This window comes from Microchirus variegatus (assembly GCF_963457635.1).
Source record: "Microchirus variegatus genome assembly, chromosome: 16".
Classification (NCBI taxonomy): Eukaryota; Metazoa; Chordata; class Actinopteri; order Pleuronectiformes; family Soleidae; genus Microchirus; species Microchirus variegatus.
In genome coordinates this window covers 24,729,091-24,747,963 of record NC_139817.1, presented here as the reverse complement: position 1 = coordinate 24,747,963, position 18,873 = coordinate 24,729,091, and the positions used below count along the sequence as shown (strand labels likewise).

Below are 18,873 nucleotides of genomic sequence, written 5' to 3'. Positions count from 1 at the left end.
CAGATGTTAGCAAACATAAGCACTAGTACTAAAAGATGAGTCTTCTAAATATCCAGCATGTTGCATGCATGACTCAAAGCTAATGGCTTTTTGGATTGTTGGTAACAGGAAAGACACAAGGACTATAGTAGTGAAGGGACGATGCAATTTACTCCAAATTTAGCAAGGGGATAATGGAAGACATTTAAAAATGGCATCTTCAAATATTAGCATTAGCTTCTTCCAAATTAGCAGATTGTTGGTAACAGGAAAGACACAAGGACTAAAGTAGTGAAGGGAAGATGCAATTTACTCCAAATTTAGCAAGGGGCTAATGGAAGACATTTAAAAATGGCATCTTCAGATATTAGCATTAGCTTCTTCCAAATTAGCAGCTTGTTGCATGAATGACTCAAAGCTAATCACCTTTTTGGATTGTGGCTAACAGGAAGGACACAAGGACTAAGTCACTCCAACTTCTGGACAATTTCTAAAGCAGTTAAAGTTACACTTGAAGCAATTTAAACCTAAATTTTGCAAGACTACATTTTAAAAAGGACATCTTTACATGTTAGCCTACAGCATTAGCACTAATGTTCAGTGTCTTTTGGATTGTGTCCAACAGGAACGACTAAGGTAGCGAGTGAAAAATAGATTGCACACTGAATAAAGGCAAACTGCCTGACCTAAAATAAACACCAACAAGTAACTTTGTTTAAATGCCTTTGAGCAAATGTTTATTCAACACAACTGCAAACACTTTCCATGACATGTACCTGAGAGGGTTCACTTCCTGCATGACTCCTTCAAACATCAGAGTCTGAAATAAAGACAAAAAAGGTTCAGATTGTCAGATTGTTGGCCAAGCTTCCACTGCTGCAGGAAAAGTCAGCACATGGATCAGGAATCCTGAAGAAAAACAAGTTTTAAAGAAAAATACATTGCAAGAGGAGAATGTGAAATTTAAAAACAAAACTGAGTTTTGCAGCTCATACCTCTGGCTGCAAGGACTTGAATAGATGGATTGTCTTTAGAATCATTCTTTGGCACCTGAATGAGATCAAGAGAAAAACATGAATACAGAGGAAATGTAGCTTTACCTGTCATTAAAATTAACTTTATTAAATGGTGATTTAATGCCGTTAAGGAAACCCCAAACATTTAAGTCACTATTCAAGGCAGCAGTGGATTAACACCTGTGTGCCATGATGTAAAAACAATCATTTCTCTGTGGAAAATGGTGCAGGGAGTAAGTTTAAGATGCTAAAAGCCACATTAGCTTCCATTGCTGTGAGCACATAGGAAATAGTCACCTGATGAAAGTCTCCTGCAGTGACTCAGGATGGAGCTTCTGAAACCTGTGAGAGAGTTAAAAACAAAGATAAAGGTTAGAGAACACACCGTTATGACAGCAAACGTGATTAGAACAAAACATGCAGACAATGCTGTAGTTACCTGGAGCTAGAGTTGAATGGTGGACCTTGTTTATCACGGCCTTCAGTTTAACCAGGATTCTGAAACCGAGCAAAGAGAAGACGTTAAAGACAAAGTTTAAGAATTATTACAATATAAACATTATATCATTCTCACCTGTGTGCAGTCCGTCCCTTGTTCAGGTTCACTTGAACAGGAAGTGACGCCGACTCTGAGCGGAAGCGGAATAAAAAGAACCGGAAGTGAGGAGGCTGGATTCAGGCCGTGTGTCATGGCGTCTTTCCTTCACCTGGTGAAGAATAATGATGTAAGTTAATGACAAAAACACACGTAAACAAAAGTAATTCCACTAGTTTTCTATCTAAAGTCATTTTCTACACACCTCCTTCGTGAGTCTCGGTGTTACCGCTGGAGTTTGGACTGGTTCGTCACGCTAACCGAACCTGTTAAGAGATGAACGTAATAAAAGTTAAAATGTTCCTAAAAGGTGGGATTCTTTCACAAACGTCGAGGAGACGAATTGTTCAACTTGATCCAACGGAGCCGGAACAAATCCTAGATACAAGGTTTTTGGAAAGAAAGTCACTAATTAAAGCGGAAGTTGACAAAAGCGGCAGCAAAATATGAACAGGGTTTGGTTTCTCGCACTCACCGAGCAGACATCACGCCGGGTTGATGAGCAGTATTTCAGTCGCAGAGTCTGAGAAAACACAAAACGTTAAAATGTGAAGAGGATTAAAGACAAAAGGATCAGATCAGTGTTTTTACTTCACCTTCAGTTCAGGCTCAGCTGCTCAGGTGATGCTTCACTGAGGCTCAGCAGAGAATGAATGAAGCATCTGAAGGAGTTGACTTATATACACACACCACACACCACACACACCCACACACACACCCACACACACAGGTGTGGGTGGTTGGCCTAATCACCTGCTCATTTACGTCACCTGTGACACCTGGCCGCCTGGGGGGCGTGGCCTTCGCTCCACGTGACCTCACGTGCTTCTCTTTTTAAACTAAAACCACTTCCAAACAAAAACAATATAAACTCTATTTATCACTATATTGTAAACGTGTATGTTATTGTTGAAATAGTTCATTCACTGTGTAGAAAGTATCAGACTTTTTTATTCGGCTGCTTCCAAAACACAACTTTGTAAATGTGTTCAGTTTACAGTGATCTTCATGTGAGAAATGAGAAAGACACAAACACAAACTCTCATTTAAACACCAATTATACATGGTTTTTAATTCAATTTAAATAAATAAGCAGAATTGGGAAATTGTAATATTGTAAAATTACAACATAATGAAAGAAGAGCTAGTGTTTATTTCTTGATGAACACACGAAATAAACGAGCAGGGTATGAACAAAAGAGACTGTTATTTAACTCACGTTAAGAGCGCTGTAAACATTCGTACAGGAGTGAACGTTCGTACAGTGACGGCAGTTTAAGAAGAAATGACCTTATGTACGCGACAACATTTACGTTGACACATTTTCTGTTTAAAAACACGTAAAGTCACACGTGCAACAGTTTACCAAAAAGTCAACATTTACGATTGAAAAATCATATATAAAGTAACATCTTAGACATTTCATTACAGCAAAAATAAGTTACAGTCAAATGAAAACACTCATTAATTTTGTACATTTCCCTTATACGGCCAGGAGGTGGCAGTACAGGAGGTGGGGGTCACGCGGACCCCGTGGCGTCCTGCAGCTCCTCTCTGATGTCCATGTAATGGAGGCTCTTCCCGATGTCCTGCAGGTGGACCGCCGGAGAGCCATCGTGGGTTCAAACGTCGGGAAAAGTGAGTTGTTAATGAAAACGTATGATTGCGCAGATGTAGAGACTACGTCCATACATGGGCGCGAATGCTCGGGGGCCAGAAACTGCCAGAGATGACGACTTTCTTGGAGCGTGACGATGGCCAGACGCAGGAACTCGACTCGCTCTGTGAAGACCTGGTGGAAGACGTTGTTCGTACATTCTTATTTACACACACATGTTCATTGTGTCTCAAAGACGAGGCATGAGTATGGTCATAAATACAGGATATCCCTCTGTTAGGGTCTTATTTATCTTATCTTATTAGTCTCTGGTTCCAGATGTGGGGAACGTGTCCCATCCTTAACGCCACATTGACTCATTTCAACAGTGATATTTGATCGTGTGCAGACGACTGTCGAATATGACGTCAACAAACTCATTTGTTGGGGGTTGAGGGTGCTAAAAACCATACTTCCCCTTTTAAGTCTTGAAATGTTCTTGCTATTCCTATGACTTGAAAGTCAGGCTGTGACTAAAATATAACTTTTCCAAATGTAATAATAAGTAATATAATAAGAGTATAGTAGAGTATAGTATAGTATGTTAGACTATGGTATAGTATAGTATGGTAGACTACAGTATAATATATTATAGTATAATTGACTACAGTATAGTATAGTATGGTAGACTACGGTAGAGTATAGTATAGTAGACTACAGTGTAATATATTATAGTATCATAGACTACAGTATAGTATAATAGACTACAGTATAGTATAGTATGGTCGACTACGGTATAGTATAGTTTAATATACTATAGTATATTATAGATATATTTAGTCACCTTTTGTTTCATACCGTCCAGGTCTGTTGTTTACATGAGTGTTTAATATTACATATTATTTTATTAACCAGCTCAATGACAATTTAATTTCGGTAACATTTTATTAATTATTGCGGAAGATAAACCGCTGGGGGACCAAGGAAAATGAGGCGGAACCAAAGTATGGGTACCTGATCACCCCGGAGCTCAAAGGTGAGGGACCGCTCCCTCTGCCCTCAGATCTCTGTTTTCCCAGGTCGGTACTCGGTGAAAGTTTAAAAATGGGTCCTCTTATACTGTATGTAACTGTATGTTATATCTGTGAGAGGTCCGAAGTCGGATTCTCGAGGTGAAAAACCGGGTTTTAGAGCCACGTTTCTAATCGCGTTAGAGAAAAAAAGGGGTAAACGACGCGAGCGACCGTTTGTGTGTGTCTGTGTGTGTGTGTGTGTGTGTGCGTGCGTGTGACAGTGTAAGTGTAACTTTCTGTGCAGGTGTCCCCACCCCCGGTATTATTTATTTTGTTTTATTTACTAATTGCACATATTATGTTTATCCCGAAGTTAGGCAGGAGTAGATTCTGTCTGGTTTGATTTAATTAAATTGAACATGTTTTCCCTATGTGTAATATATTTCATGTCATTAATTTAAAGCGGGTTTGCTATATATTATATGAATATAATGGTAGATTTATTTTGTTTAACAGTACATGGGTATGAAAAATATAGTTATTTAGATAATACAAATATAATACAAATAAGGCCTAGTTGTTGCGGATTGTTGCACCTGAAGCAAGAGGGGTGTTTATTTTCATAAAATGATGGTTATTTTTGGCATGTGTGTGTGAGGAAAATGTCACCGACTGAAACAGAGACAATTGTTGTAGTGTAATGTTATATGAACCAGCTAACGGACATTGAAACGTGAAATGTGACTACATGAGGGAATGTTTATTGTTTATTCATTATGTTGATTTTGTAATGCATGAGATCAATATTCAGAGGAAAAGATGGTGGTTCGCTCTCTTGACTTATGACTCCCAAAACTCTGTTTTCCCAGACTGGAGAGAGAGCGGAACACTGAAGACAATTATCTTTTGCTGCTTCAGTTTCACAAGCTTGAAACTTGTAACATATATGGTAGACTACAGTATAGTATAGTAGACTAGGGTATAGTATAGTAGACTAGGGTATAGTATAGTATAGTTTAGTATGGTAGACTACAGTATAGTATAGTATAGTATGGTAGACTACAGTTTAGTATGGTAGACTACAGTATAGTATAGTATGGTAGACTACAGTATAGTATAGTATGGTAGACTACAGTATAGTATAGTATGGTAGACCAGGAACCAGTCGGGACCAGGAAACAGAGTTGCAGTTTAACACGCTTCTCTGTGCTCCCACTCGTTCAGTCGCCCCCTATAGATAATGACTATGCTATATATAAAGATAAAGCTATATATGAACATAGATTTAGGATTAACACAGTGTCTGCCTCTAGGGCTCCATACATTAGACAGTCATGGAGAAACAGGAGAGGAGTCATTCATAGTAACCTCGTTAGAATAAACACGAGGACATTCTCCCAGCCGAGAACGAACAGTTTTAAGTGTGGTTTGTTAAATATTCGTTCTCTCCGCTCAAAAGCGTTGCTTGTGAATGAACTGATACACGAACAGGATTTTGACTTGCTCTGCTTAACAGAAACATGGCTTCAAGTGAATGATTATGTATCTATAAACGAAGCAACGCCTCCTTCCCACACCAATGTTCATACCCCTAGAGGAAATGGCAGAGGTGGAGGGGTCGCAGCTATATCTGACTGTATACTTTCGCTCACCTCTCGACCCACGTGTACTTATGAATCATTTGAGCACCTTACTCTAAGTCTGTTAGACTCAAGTATTAAACAGAATAACAGACTCCAGCTTATCGTTGTATACCGACCACCGAACTCCTACTCCGACTTTTTAAGTGATTTTGCAGATTTTTTATCTGATTTAGTTCTCTGTTCAGATAAAATCATCATAGTAGGTGATTTTAATATTCATGTAGACGTAGCCAATAATAGTCTTGGCTCGTCTTTTAAAGCTTTGCTTGAATCAATTGGCTTCAAGCAGCAGGTTAACAAACCAACACATCGTTATGGACACACACTTGACCTTATCTTGACGTATGGTATTGACATACGTAACTTGGTAGTATTTGATGAGAATCCTTTGATATCGGACCATTGTCTGATCTCATTCGAGGTTGTACTTACTAATGTTACTGATCCTAAACAGCAGCATTATTACAGTCGCTGTTTATCCGACAGTTCAGTTGAAAAATTCACTGAACAGCTCTCGTCTGCCCTCCAGCCATGTTTTATCACAGAGGATGACTATAGAAACATCTCTCCCACGGAACTTAATGGAATAGTGGATAACACAAATTTAACCTTGCAAACAGTTCTAAACACTGTTGCTCCTCTTAAGAGAAAGGTTATCACCCGGGATAAGTCTGCCCCATGGTACACAGCCCAAACTCGAGCGTTAAAGCTCAGTACACGGAAGTTAGAAAGAACGTGGCGTTCCACACATAATGACAGTCACTATGTCTTGTGGAAGAACAGTTTTGATATATATAAAAAAGCTCTTAGACATGCAAGAACTTTTTCAGCACTGTAGCCAGGCTGACGGAGAGCCATGATACAACGAATCCATCGATCCCTCGATCGCTGAGTAGTAATGACTTTATAACATTTTTTAACGATAAGATAGAAACGATCAGAGATAGAATTACCAACCAGTTTAGTACAGCGAGCCTAGACTTAACTGCGGCTCCAGCTTTACATGTATTGAATCATTTTATTCCTATAAGCCTCCGGGAGCTGACCTCACTGGTCTCCTCCTCTAAACTAACTACATGTCAGTTGGACCCTATACCAGCTAGACTCCTTAGAGAGGCTCTACCACAAGTTGGATATTTTTTTAGATCAAATAAATATGTCTTTACTGAGCGGCTGTGTCCCAAAGGCCTTTAAGATGGCAGTAATTAAGCCATTACTTAAAAAGCCTTCTCTCGACAGTAGCATTCTGAGTAACTATAGACCGATCTCAAACCTTCCTTTTATTTCAAAGATTTTAGAAAAAGCTGCAGCCACACAGTTGTGTAATCACCTGTGTAGCAATAATGTATTTGAAAAGTTCCAGTCTGGGTTTAGAACCCACCACAGTACAGAGACTGCACTACTTAGAGTAAAAGATGATATTCTTATGGCCTCTGAAAAAGGACTGGCTTCTATACTGGTTCTGTTGGATCTCAGTGCAGCATTTGATACTATAGATCATGAGATCCTGCTACATAGACTAGAACAAGACGTTGGGATTAGAGGATCTGCACTTGTCTGGTTCAAGTCCTATTTATCGGACAGATTTCAGTTTGTTAGTGTAAACGAGGAATCCTCCATACTCACTAAGGTTAACTACGGAGTTCCTCAGGGTTCTGTGCTTGGACCTATTCTTTTTACCCTGTACATGCTGCCATTAGGCAACATTATCAGGAAACACAACATAGATTTTCATTGTTATGCAGATGACACTCAGCTATATGTATCTGCACGACCGGACGACCCAAACCCATCTATTAAACTCCAGGATTGTCTCATAGACATACAGACGTGGATGACTCGTAATTTTCTGATGCTTAACACAGAAAAAACTGAGGTCATGGTCCTTGGGCCAAAAGATATAAGAGCAGCACTTGGAGCTCTAAACCTAGGCAGTAACACTCCAGTCCCTTGCACTACAGTAAGGAACCTAGGAGTCCTGTTCAACCAGGATTTATCGCTGGATGAACATATTAAGCATATATGTAGAACAGCCTTCTTCCACCTTCGCAACATCAAGACAATTAGAAATATTATATCAAGACAAGACTCTGAGAAACTTATCCACGCCTTTATAACCTCTAGGCTGGATTACTGTAACTCCTTACTGTCTGGATGTCCTAGTAAGTCCCTGAGAAGCCTTCAACTGGTCCAGAACGCAGCAGCACGGATACTGACTCGAACCAGACGACGTGACCATATAACTCCTGTCCTGGCTTCTCTTCACTGGCTCCCAGTGAAAAGTAGAATCGATTTTAAAATACTTCTACTTACATACAAGGCCCTGAACAATCAGGCACCTTCTTACATTTGTGACTTAATCACTTTATATCAGCCGAATAGACCGCTGCGCTCCTTGAACTCAGGTCTACTGGTTATTCCTAAAATAACTAGAAGTAGAATCGGTGGTAGAACATTTAGCTACCAGGCTCCTCTCCTGTGGAACCAACTTCCGCTTTCAGTCAGACAGTCTGACTCGGTCTCTGCCTTTAAGGTGAGACTGAAAACCTACCTTTTTAACATAGCCTATAGTCGAAGCTAGATCAGGTATGTCCTGATTAGAATAGTCTATCTTATGCTGCCATAGGCTTAGACTACTGGGGGAATTTCCCATCATGCACTTAGAATGAGCACACAGACTTTGCACGAGCCGCACTTTCTCTACCCCGTCCTCGATTTTTCATCCCTCACCACTTACCCGATGTACCCCCATGAGATGTAGCACATAAATCTACATATAGCACATCTCTAACTGATTTTAATCTCTTACAGTTCTGCTGACACCAGTGAACGACATGAGGTCAGGACAGGAAAGAAGACTCCGTCATCCTCAAGTCTCTGACCACAACAGTCTTCACTACAGGCTGTGATAAACCCAGTGATCCAGATGATCCTGGCATTTAAAGACTTTTTTTTTCACTTTTTATTCTTGTCATTGTGTATTGTATGTTTTGGGTAACATCTACTGCACGTCTGTCCGTCCAGGGAGTGGATCCCTCACCTGTGGTTCTCCCTAAGGTTTCTACCCTTTTTCCCTTTTACAAGGGTTTTTTTTTCCCTGGTAGTTTTTCCTTACCCTGGTCGAAGGTCTAAGGACAGAGGATGTTACCAACCCTGTGAAGTCCCGTGAGACAAACTATGTTTTGTAAACTGTGGGCTATATAAATAAAGATTGATTGATTGATTGATAGACTACAGTATAGTATAGTATAATATAGTAGACTATAGTATAGTATAGCAATCTATGGTATAGTATAGCATAGTATAGTACTTCAAATATAATGCATTATTATTATTATAGTATAGTATAGTAGACTACAGTACAGTAGATTTGGCACAGCAGGCTAATAGTTGTAGTGACAGCTTCAACAGGTAGTCGTTGTTGTTGGTAACAGAGCTATATAATAAGTATTGTTGTTGTTATTATTATTATTATTATTATTATATATGTTATATTGCTGTAAGCACCTAAGACTAAGTAAATCAGTAAATATTTTTTTATTATTATTATTGCACATTTAAAAAACAACATAATCTGACCAAAGTGCTGTACCGACAACACAAACGCAAATAAAAACAACTATTAAAACTTAAATCAAATATACGCTAAGATAATTAGCTGCTGCTGCTGATGGTTGATCTGTGACTGCTGCAACCCTGGAGACACGCAAGGCATCTCGGGAAATGTTGTCCGCAGTCATAGTAGCAAACAGTGGTCGATGGGCGAGACAAGGAAGACGGAGGTTTGATGACTCAAGTCAACCACAGTGACCACAGTGATACCGGATGTAAGGTAATTACACCTTCAGAGTAAAAGAAAATACCACAGTCAGTAAAACTGATAGGATTATATTGTATTGTTAATTAACCAGACAATTATACATAGTTTTTTTGTCTGAGAATTGTAAAATAATAGTGAAATTATTTAAATGTTGTGACTGCTTCCATATATGTATATATATATATATATATATATATTTGAACGATGTTTATACTGCATAGTATTATGGGAGCTGTAGGATTCAGTGTGTTTGAGGCACAACACAACTCTGTTGTCAGCTCAAACTGAACTCCTTTTTACAGCCTTAGGCAGCTCCATTCAAGGGAATGAGATCAAATAAGACGAGATAAGATTTTATTGATCCCCCACAGCAGCACAAAGGGAAGCAGTATAACGTAATGAAAGGTAAATAAAAAATAGAAATAAGACCAGGAACAAAGTGAAATCAAAATACAGGATAAATAAATGAGGCAACAATGTACAATGCTAGAAAAAGTGACAGCATATGTAGTAACAGACAGCACAGCAAGTGATTAATTGCTCTTAAAAACCTGTGTTAAAATAGGTCTATGCTGCTTTAAGGCGTGCGTTGACCATAAACTACATTTCCCACAATGCACGGCGATTGCGTTACCCGCAAAGTGACGGCATCCCTTTTGACATGTTCATTGTACTTTGTAATAAAATGCGTTGCCTTTATTTTGACATGTTCCGCTACTACACGGTGTTTCCGGTTTAGTTTGATCTCATTTTCTTAGCTTTACTCGCTGTCAGATGTTCTTCTAGTCTGTGATTGGTCACTTTCTACCTGGGGCGGTTTTTTTTGTTTATAAATACCCCCTGTTTACGCCCGCCTCCAGTCTTCTGGAGGTCTGCTAGCTGTCTCCACGTTGGCATCGACATATGAGCAGCTGTTAGCAGCGAATGTCATCTCTGCCAGCGACTTTAAACGAATTTGAAGACCGTCGTCATCGTGTGGCTCCGACTTCAGCAGCAGCAGCAGCAGAGCAGCAGCATGAACAGCGGAGGAACTAAGGTTAAATCGTTTTCTGTCTTTAGCACGAGGCTCCAGGTGGCTAGTTAGCATGCTATTAGCTTATTAGCTTCACGTCGCTCCCCATATACGCGGTGAAAAAACACCAGATAAAACGATGTAATTGAACGAATCATTAAAAATAACAGTGTGGCCGCGGGTCCTTAAAAAGTCGTCAATCAATGTTCCTAAAAATAAGGCCTTACATATGTGTGTGTCTTGGCTAAAGCGTCTACAGGTGGCGGGCAGCATTGATTAACCACTCGACAACATGGAAAAGTGCAAGTTTAATCACAAATGGCTTAAAAATAATGAGTATTGTTGGTTGAGGTCGGTGCCTTGCAGCGCGTATGAAGCTAGCTGCATCATATGTCGTAAAAATGTTCCCCTTTTGATATGTATTTCCATTGTAAGTTTGGTCTTTCGTTTAGAGGTGGTATTAAAAAGGCTTACATTTAACTTGTTTATACCTGTAGACACCCGGATTTTAAATGACTGAAATGTCACTTTTTAAAATTTGTCAAAACATAAACATTTATAATCAATTTTACGATGTTTTTGTATATATACTTTTGCAACAAAACAACAAAATATCCAAATTAAAGTGTAAAAATGGGCCGTTTAATGTAAAATCGAAATAATGTGAGCCTCTAAACTATGACACAGTAGATGTAGACAAACTGATGTAGCGAGTCTGTTCTGACCTTTTTTACTTGACTTCTGAAAGAGCACAAGTTAAACCATGTCCTGTCTTCTCATCTGCAGAAACTGGAGACGTCCATCATCTTCTCCATGACGTCGGCTGCTTCTTCCACCGCTCTGAGACAATGAGTATTCACGTCCATTTTTATTGTGTTTAGTCTGCTCCATGAGCGTGGAGATGTAGCCAAACAGTGGAGAAGAAACTCTGTTCTTCCTCGCTTCCCTACATCTCCATAAACTAATGCACATGTTTACTGTTGTAGTGTGATTTGTTTATCTAAATAAAGCTAAAAAATTAATGACAAACATTTCGTGTTGGTAATATTTTGTGCTAAAAGTCCATTTCTATTTTATTAGCTATATTGATTTGGTTTAGTGAAGTTGTGTCTGTCAGCAGGTGAACACAGATTATCAGCTGAGACGACAAAGTTTAACCTCAAAGTAACAGTTGTAACCTTTGACAGAGACGTCTTCAGTGATCATAGTGACACAACTTCAGAGGTGGTGTAGTCTTACACTTATCACTAAAGTTGTGTCACTATGATCACTGAAGATGTCTCTGTCAAAGTTAACTGTTGTGGTTTCTTTGTCGTCTCAGCTGATAATCTGTGTTCTCTGCTGACTGACACTAGCTGTTTGTTATATTGAGCTGGTACTTAAGCTTCTTTTTTTTAACTCTGTCATTGTCTTTCTTTGTGTCACTTTAGTAAATGTTTACTTTATAATTTTTCCACTTTGTGTTTAACTTCTTTCAACAGATCCTCTGGTTGTTCTTTGTTAGAATGTATTCTGTCTTTAGCTCCAGTTGTAACTGGTTCATTGAATGTAAATGTTTGTACTTATAATATATAGTTTGTCTTTAAATAAATTTACTCATGGCATAAAGAAAATTGTGTGATTGAATTGTTTAGAAAGAACAATTGAAACAAAGTATAGTTGAAGTTTTTATTTTTGAAACACAAAAACCCCTGCATTGCACTATCTAAACACATGTTTCTCTCCAGACATTTAGTGAAAAACGCTCGAAGGGTTCTTCTTCTTCTTCTTCTTCTTCTTCTTCTTCTTCTTCTTCTTCTTCTTCTTCTTCTTCTTCTTCTTCTTCTTCTTCTTCTTCTTCTTCTTCTTCTTCTTCTTCTTCTTCTTCTTCTTCTTCTTCTTCTTCTTCTTCTTCTTCTTCTTCTTCTTCTTCTTCTTCTTCTTCTTCTTCTTCTTCTTCTTCTTCTTCTTCTTCTTCTTCTTCTTCTTCTTCTTCTTCTTCTTCTTCTTCTTCTTCTTCTTCTTCTTCTTCTTCTTCTTCTTCTTCTTCTTCTTCTTCTTCTTCTTCTTCTTCTTCTTCTTCTTCTTCTTCTTCAAAATATTGCAGCAAATAAAGACACACACAAATCAAGTTCCTTTGACCTTTTATTTAACTTAACAAATGCAAACATGGTGAAGACTAACTAAACTAGGGAGTGAAAGGGGTTGGCCAGATCTCTTACTATTTGTAGTACAGCTTGGAGGAAACAATTGTTCCATGACTCCATCTTCATCCTGGAAGACAAAGAACAACAAGTTCAACACAAACACCACTAACGTGGTGACATGCTGCAACACAACATACTCGCATGATGGTGCACTTGTCTCTTCAAGGAGCTTCTGGTTCTTCAGCCAAGTGGAGCAGCATCAACAGATCCTGCAGAAGACACAACATAAGTCACTCTGACATGGGGACAATTTCTAAAGCAATTCAAGTTAAACATGGGAGATAAAGGGCTACAAGAGTCACTCAGCCAGGATATGAGATGTTAGCAAACATTAGCAGCTTGTTGCATGAATGAGTGGAAGCTGCTCAAGGGTATGAGACACATGGACCCTTGTTTAGTAGAACACTAATAGAGATGAATGACAGTCATAGGGCTGAGTATTCACAACAAGTCTGCAGTCAAACAAATTTGACTTTCTTCAGATGTTAGCAAACATTAGCACTAAAAGATGAGTCTTCTAAATATCCAGCATGTTGCATGCATGACTCAAAGCTAATGGCCTTTTTGGATTGTTAGTAACAGGAAAGACACAAGGACTATAGTAGTGGAGGGAAGATGCAATTTACTCCAAATTCAGCAAGGGGATAATGGAAGACATTTAAAAATGGCATCTTCAGATATTAGCATTAGCTTCTTCCAAATTAGTAGCTTGTTGCATGAATGACTCAAAGCTAATGGGCTTTTTGGATTGTTAGTAACAGGAAAGATGCAATTTACTCCAAATTTAGCAAGGGGATAATGGAAGACATTTAAAAATGGCATCTTCGGATATTAGCATTAGCTTCTTCCAAATTAGCAGCTGTTGCGTGAATGACTCAAAGCTAATGGGCTTTTTGGATTGTTGGTAACAGGAAAGACACAAGGACTATAGTAGTGAAGGGAAGATGCCATTTACTCCAAATTTGGCAAGGGGATAATGGAAGACATTTAAAAATGGCATCTTCAGATTTTAGCATTAGCTTCTTCCAAATTAGCAGCTTGTTGCATGAATGACTCAAAGCTAATAACCTTTTTGGATTGTGACTAACAGGAAGGACTAAGTCACTCCAACTTCTGGACAATTTCTAAAGCAGTTAAAGTTACACTTGAAGCAATTTAAACCTAAATTTTGCAAGACTACATTTTAAAAAGGACATCTTTACATGTTAGCCTACAGCATTAGCACTAATGTTCAGTGTCTTTTGGATTGTGTCCAACAGGAACGACTAAGGTAGCGAGTGAAAAATAGATTGCACACTGAATAAAGGCAAACTGCCTGACCTAAAATAAACACCAACAAGTAACTTTGTTTAAATGCCTTTGAGCAAATGTTTATTCAACACAACTGCAAACACTTTCCATGACATGTACCTGAGAGGGTTCACTTCCTGCATGACTCCTTCAAACATCAGAGTCTGAAATAAAGACAAAAAAGGTTCAGATTGTCAGATTGTTGGCCAAGCTTCCACTGCTGCAGGAAAAGTCAGCACATGGATCAGGAATCCTGAAGAAAAACAAGTTTTAAAGAAAAATACATTGCAAGAGGAGAATGTGAAATTTAAAAACAAAACTGAGTTTTGCAGCTCATACCTCTGGCTGCAGGGACTTGAATAGATGGATTGTCTTTAGAATCATTCTTTGGCACCTGAATGAGATCAAGAGAAAAACATGAATACAGAGGAAATGTAGCTTAACCTGTCATTAAAATTAACTTTATTAAATGGTGATTTAATGCCGTTAAGGAAATCCCAAACATTTAAGTCACTATTCAAGGCAGCAGTGGATTAACACCTGTGTGCCATGATGTAAAAACAATCATTTCTCTGTGGAAAATGGTGCAGGGAGTAAGTTTAAGATGCTAAAAGCCACATTAGCTTCCATTGCTGTGAGCACATGGGAAATAGTCACCTGATGAAAGTCTCCTGCAGTGACTCAGGATGGAGCTTCTGAAACCTGTGAGAGAGTTAAAAACAAAGATAAAGGTTAGAGAAAACACCGTTATGACAGCAAACGTGATTAGAACAAAACATGCAGACAATGCTGTAGTTACCTGGAGCTAGAGTTGAATGGTGGACCTTGTTTATCACGGCCTTCAGTTTAACCAGGATTCTGAAGCCGAGCAAAGAGAAGACGTTAAAGACAAAGTTTAAGAATTATTACAATATAAACATTATATCATTCTCACCTGTGTGCAGTCCGTCCCTTGTTCAGGTTCACTTGAACAGGAAGTGACGCCGACTCTGAGAGGAAGCGGAATAAAAAGAACCGGAAGTGAGGAGGCTGGATTCAGGCCGTGTGTCATGGCGTCTTTCCTTCACCTGGTGAAGAATAATGATGTAAGTTAATGACAAAAACACACGTAAACAAAAGTAATTCCACTAGTTTTCTATCTAAAGTCATTTTCTACACACCTCCTTCGTGAGTCTCGGTGTTACCGCTGGAGTCTGGACTGGTTCGTCACGCTAACCGAACCTGTTAAGAGATGAACGTAATAAAAGTTAAAATGTTCGTAAAAGATGGGATTCTTTCACAAACGTCGAGGAGACGAATTGTTCAACTTGATCCAACGGAGCCGGAACAAATCCTAGATACAAGGTTTTTGGAAAGAAAGTCACTAATTAAAGCGGAAGTTGACAAAAGTGGCAGAAAAATATGAACAGGGTTTGGTTTCTCGCACTCACCGAGCAGACATCACGCCGGGTTGATGAGCAGTATTTCAGTCGCAGAGTCTGAGAAAACACAAAACAACACGTTAAAATGTGAAGAGGATTAAAGACAAAAGGATCAGATCAGTGTTTTTACTTCACCTTCAGTTCAGGCTCAGCTGCTCAGGTGATGCTTCACTGAGGCTCAGCAGAGAATGAATGAAGCATCTGAAGGAGTTGACTTATATACACACACACACACACACACACACACACACACACACACACACACACAGGTGTGGGTGGTTGGCCTAATCACCTGCTCATTTACGTCACCTGTGACACCTGGCCGCCTGGGGGGGCGTGGCCTCCGCTCCACGTGACCTCACGTGCTTCTCTTTTTAAACTAAAACCACTTCCAAACAAAAACAATATAAACTCTATTTATCACTATATTATAAACGTGTATGTTATTGTTGAAATAGTTCATTCACTGTGTAGAAAGTATCAGACTTTTTTATTCGGCTGCTTCCAAAACACAACTTTGTAAATGTGTTCAGTTTACAGTGATCTTCATGTGAGAAATGAGAAAGACACAAACACAAACTCTCATTTAAACACCAATTACACATGGTTTTTAATTCAATTGAAATAAATAAGCAGAATTGGGAAATTACAACATAATGAAAGAAGAGCTAGTGTTTATTTCTTGATGAACACAAGAAATAAACGAGCAGGTTATGAACAAAAGAGACTGTTATTTAACTCACGTTAAGAGCGCTGTAAACATTCGTACAGGAGTGAACGTTCGTACAGTGACGGCAGTTTAAGAAGAAATGACCTTATGTACGCGACAACATTTACGTTGACACATTTTCTGTTTAAAGAACACGTAAAGTCACACGTGCAACAGTTTACCAAAAAGTCAACAGTTACGTTTGAAAAATCATATATAAAGTAACATCTTAGACATTTCATTACAGCAAAAATAAGTTACAGTGAAATGAAAACACTCATTAATTTTGTACATTTCCCTTATACGGCCAGGAGGTGGCAGTACAGGAGGTGGGAGACGTTGTGCGTACATTCTTAAAAACGACATACTATATTATAGTATGTCGTTTTTGTCTAATTTTGGACCAACATTTTTTTTTCCAAAAATGGTCAGATTTTGGAGACATAGTATAGTATGACGTTTTTGTCAAGTTTTAGACCAAAAAAACGTTTTTTTTTAAATTGTCAGATTTTGGACGACATAGTATAGTATGTCGTTTTTGTCCAATTTTGGACCAAATTTTTTTTCTCCAAAAATTGTCACATTTTGGAGACATAGTATAGTATAATGTTTTTGTCAAGTTTTGAACCAAAAAAACGTTTTTCAAAAAAATTATCAGATTTTGGACGACAGTATAGTATGTCGTTTTTATCAAATTTTGGACCAAATTTTTTTTCTCCAAAAATGGTCACATTTTGTAGACATAGTATAGTATGACGTACTACATAGTATAGTATGACGTTTTTGTCAAGTTTTGGACCAAAAAAACGTTTTTCAAAAAAATTGTCAGATTTTGGACGACATAGTATAGTATGTCGTTTTTGTCCAATTTTGGACCAAATTTTTTTTTTCTCCAAAAATGGTCACATTTTGGAGACATAGTATAGTATGACGTTTTTGTCAAGTTTTGAACCAAAAAAACGTTTTTCAAAAAAATTATCAGATTTTGGACGACATAGTATAGTATGTTTCTTTCTTTCTTTTTTGTAATACAAACCTTGAAGCAAGCCACATAAATATTTACATCTCTTCAGTTTCATAAACAGTTCTTGCTATTATACAGTGGGTTATAATGAAAAAGAAAAATCATTATGCACAAAAAACTGTTGAACAATGTGTAGTGGCGAACACTATACACACACTGTACACTTAATTCCAAAGCCACTAAAAGTCTTCAGCTGTAGTAAGGTTCCAATGGGCTTGACTCGTAAGTACTGTTTTAAATCATCAATCACGAAGGCAAGAGAAAGTCGTACGAAGGGTTTCAATAAAAGGCTTAAGGCCAACAGTTGACATTAACTATTTACAAATCACACCCGAACCAACCGCCAAACAAAGCCTAACCCCTTCACTGGCTCCTACATTTCCCAGCCCCTAATTGGGAGGCACCGAGGCTACCAATTACTCAAAAGAAAGCAAGAGGAGCCTACAACAACCCCCTGTTTGTTGCTGTCGGGTTTGGGGCAGCGTCGTCTTGCACCTTTAAATCGCCTTCTCTTTCGTTGCTGGAACCTTCTGGTTTAGTTACATGTAAAATGGTAGGATGTTTCAATCCACACACAGATCCATTTTGGGGCACTCTTCCAAAGTGTGGTTTCTCTCGCAGAACAGACACTGTTTACAGGAAGCACTGCTGAGACGTGACCCATCACCCTTTGACTGGTGAGTGTTGAACCGCTCAGTTTTGGCTTTTCCTTCTGGTTTTGTGCGCCGTGTCAATGTCGGGGTTTACCCGTGTCTTCGCTTTTGGCCGATGAGGACTCCAGTAGACCACCGAATATCGGGTGCATGGCGGCCTTGGCTTCGTGGCGCACAAATTCCACGAGATCAGCGAACCTGACCTTGCTTCCTCGTTTAACCTCCGTCTCATATGCACGCCTCCCCCACCTTTCCATGAGCATGTATGGCAGCTTTGATGCTACTGTCCTCATGTTGCCGGGGGTGTCCAGCTCCTCCAGGTATTCGAGGTCCTCCATGGTGTTGTGACAGCTCAAGAGAAAAAAGGAGAAGTCGTGGAGGGCCTGTCTGTCCTCCGACTTGACTTTGGGCCAGTCGTACGCCTTTTTTAATACAAGCGACGAAATCACTGTCTCATCTCCATAGACCTCTTTAAGGAGTTCCATCGCACAGTCATATCTGTGCCTTGCTGGCTTGTACTGGCAGCTCCTTACCAGCTCTCGTGGCTCGCCCCTTGTATATTGCTCCAAGAAGTACCATTTGTCCACATCATTGTCGCCTCCATACTTGACAGTGTGGTTGAAAGCCTTTAGGAAGGGCCGAAATTCGAGTGGATCACCATGGAACAGAGGAATGTCTATTTGTGGCCAGCGTGACGACTGCTGGTTTCTCACGAGCAACTTCATCACACGGCTCAGCTCCGCGACACCGTCATTCTGCTGCTGCGGCTCTGCTGCAGGTACGGACCCTGGTCCCTGGTCAGTGCGTGTTTTAAGTCTGACCACTGGTTCCTTCATTGAGGGTAATGGCCTTTTTTGGCGTCTTAGACTGGGAGCTGATGCTTCGTCCCTGACCTGGCCTCCACCAGACCGCTGC

The 18,873-nt window shown here is 39.3% G+C and overlaps 1 long non-coding RNA gene across 1 annotated transcript; it reads left to right on the top strand.

Moving 5' to 3' along the window:
• The first annotated feature begins 1,668 nt into the window (after positions 1-1,668).
• On the top strand, positions 1,669-9,005 carry LOC310938513. Its single transcript, XR_014593031.1, has 3 exons — positions 1,669-1,720; positions 3,086-3,228; positions 8,655-9,005. It is a non-coding gene; the product is annotated as an uncharacterized lncRNA (long non-coding RNA).
• Positions 9,006-18,873: the final 9,868 nt, after the last annotated feature.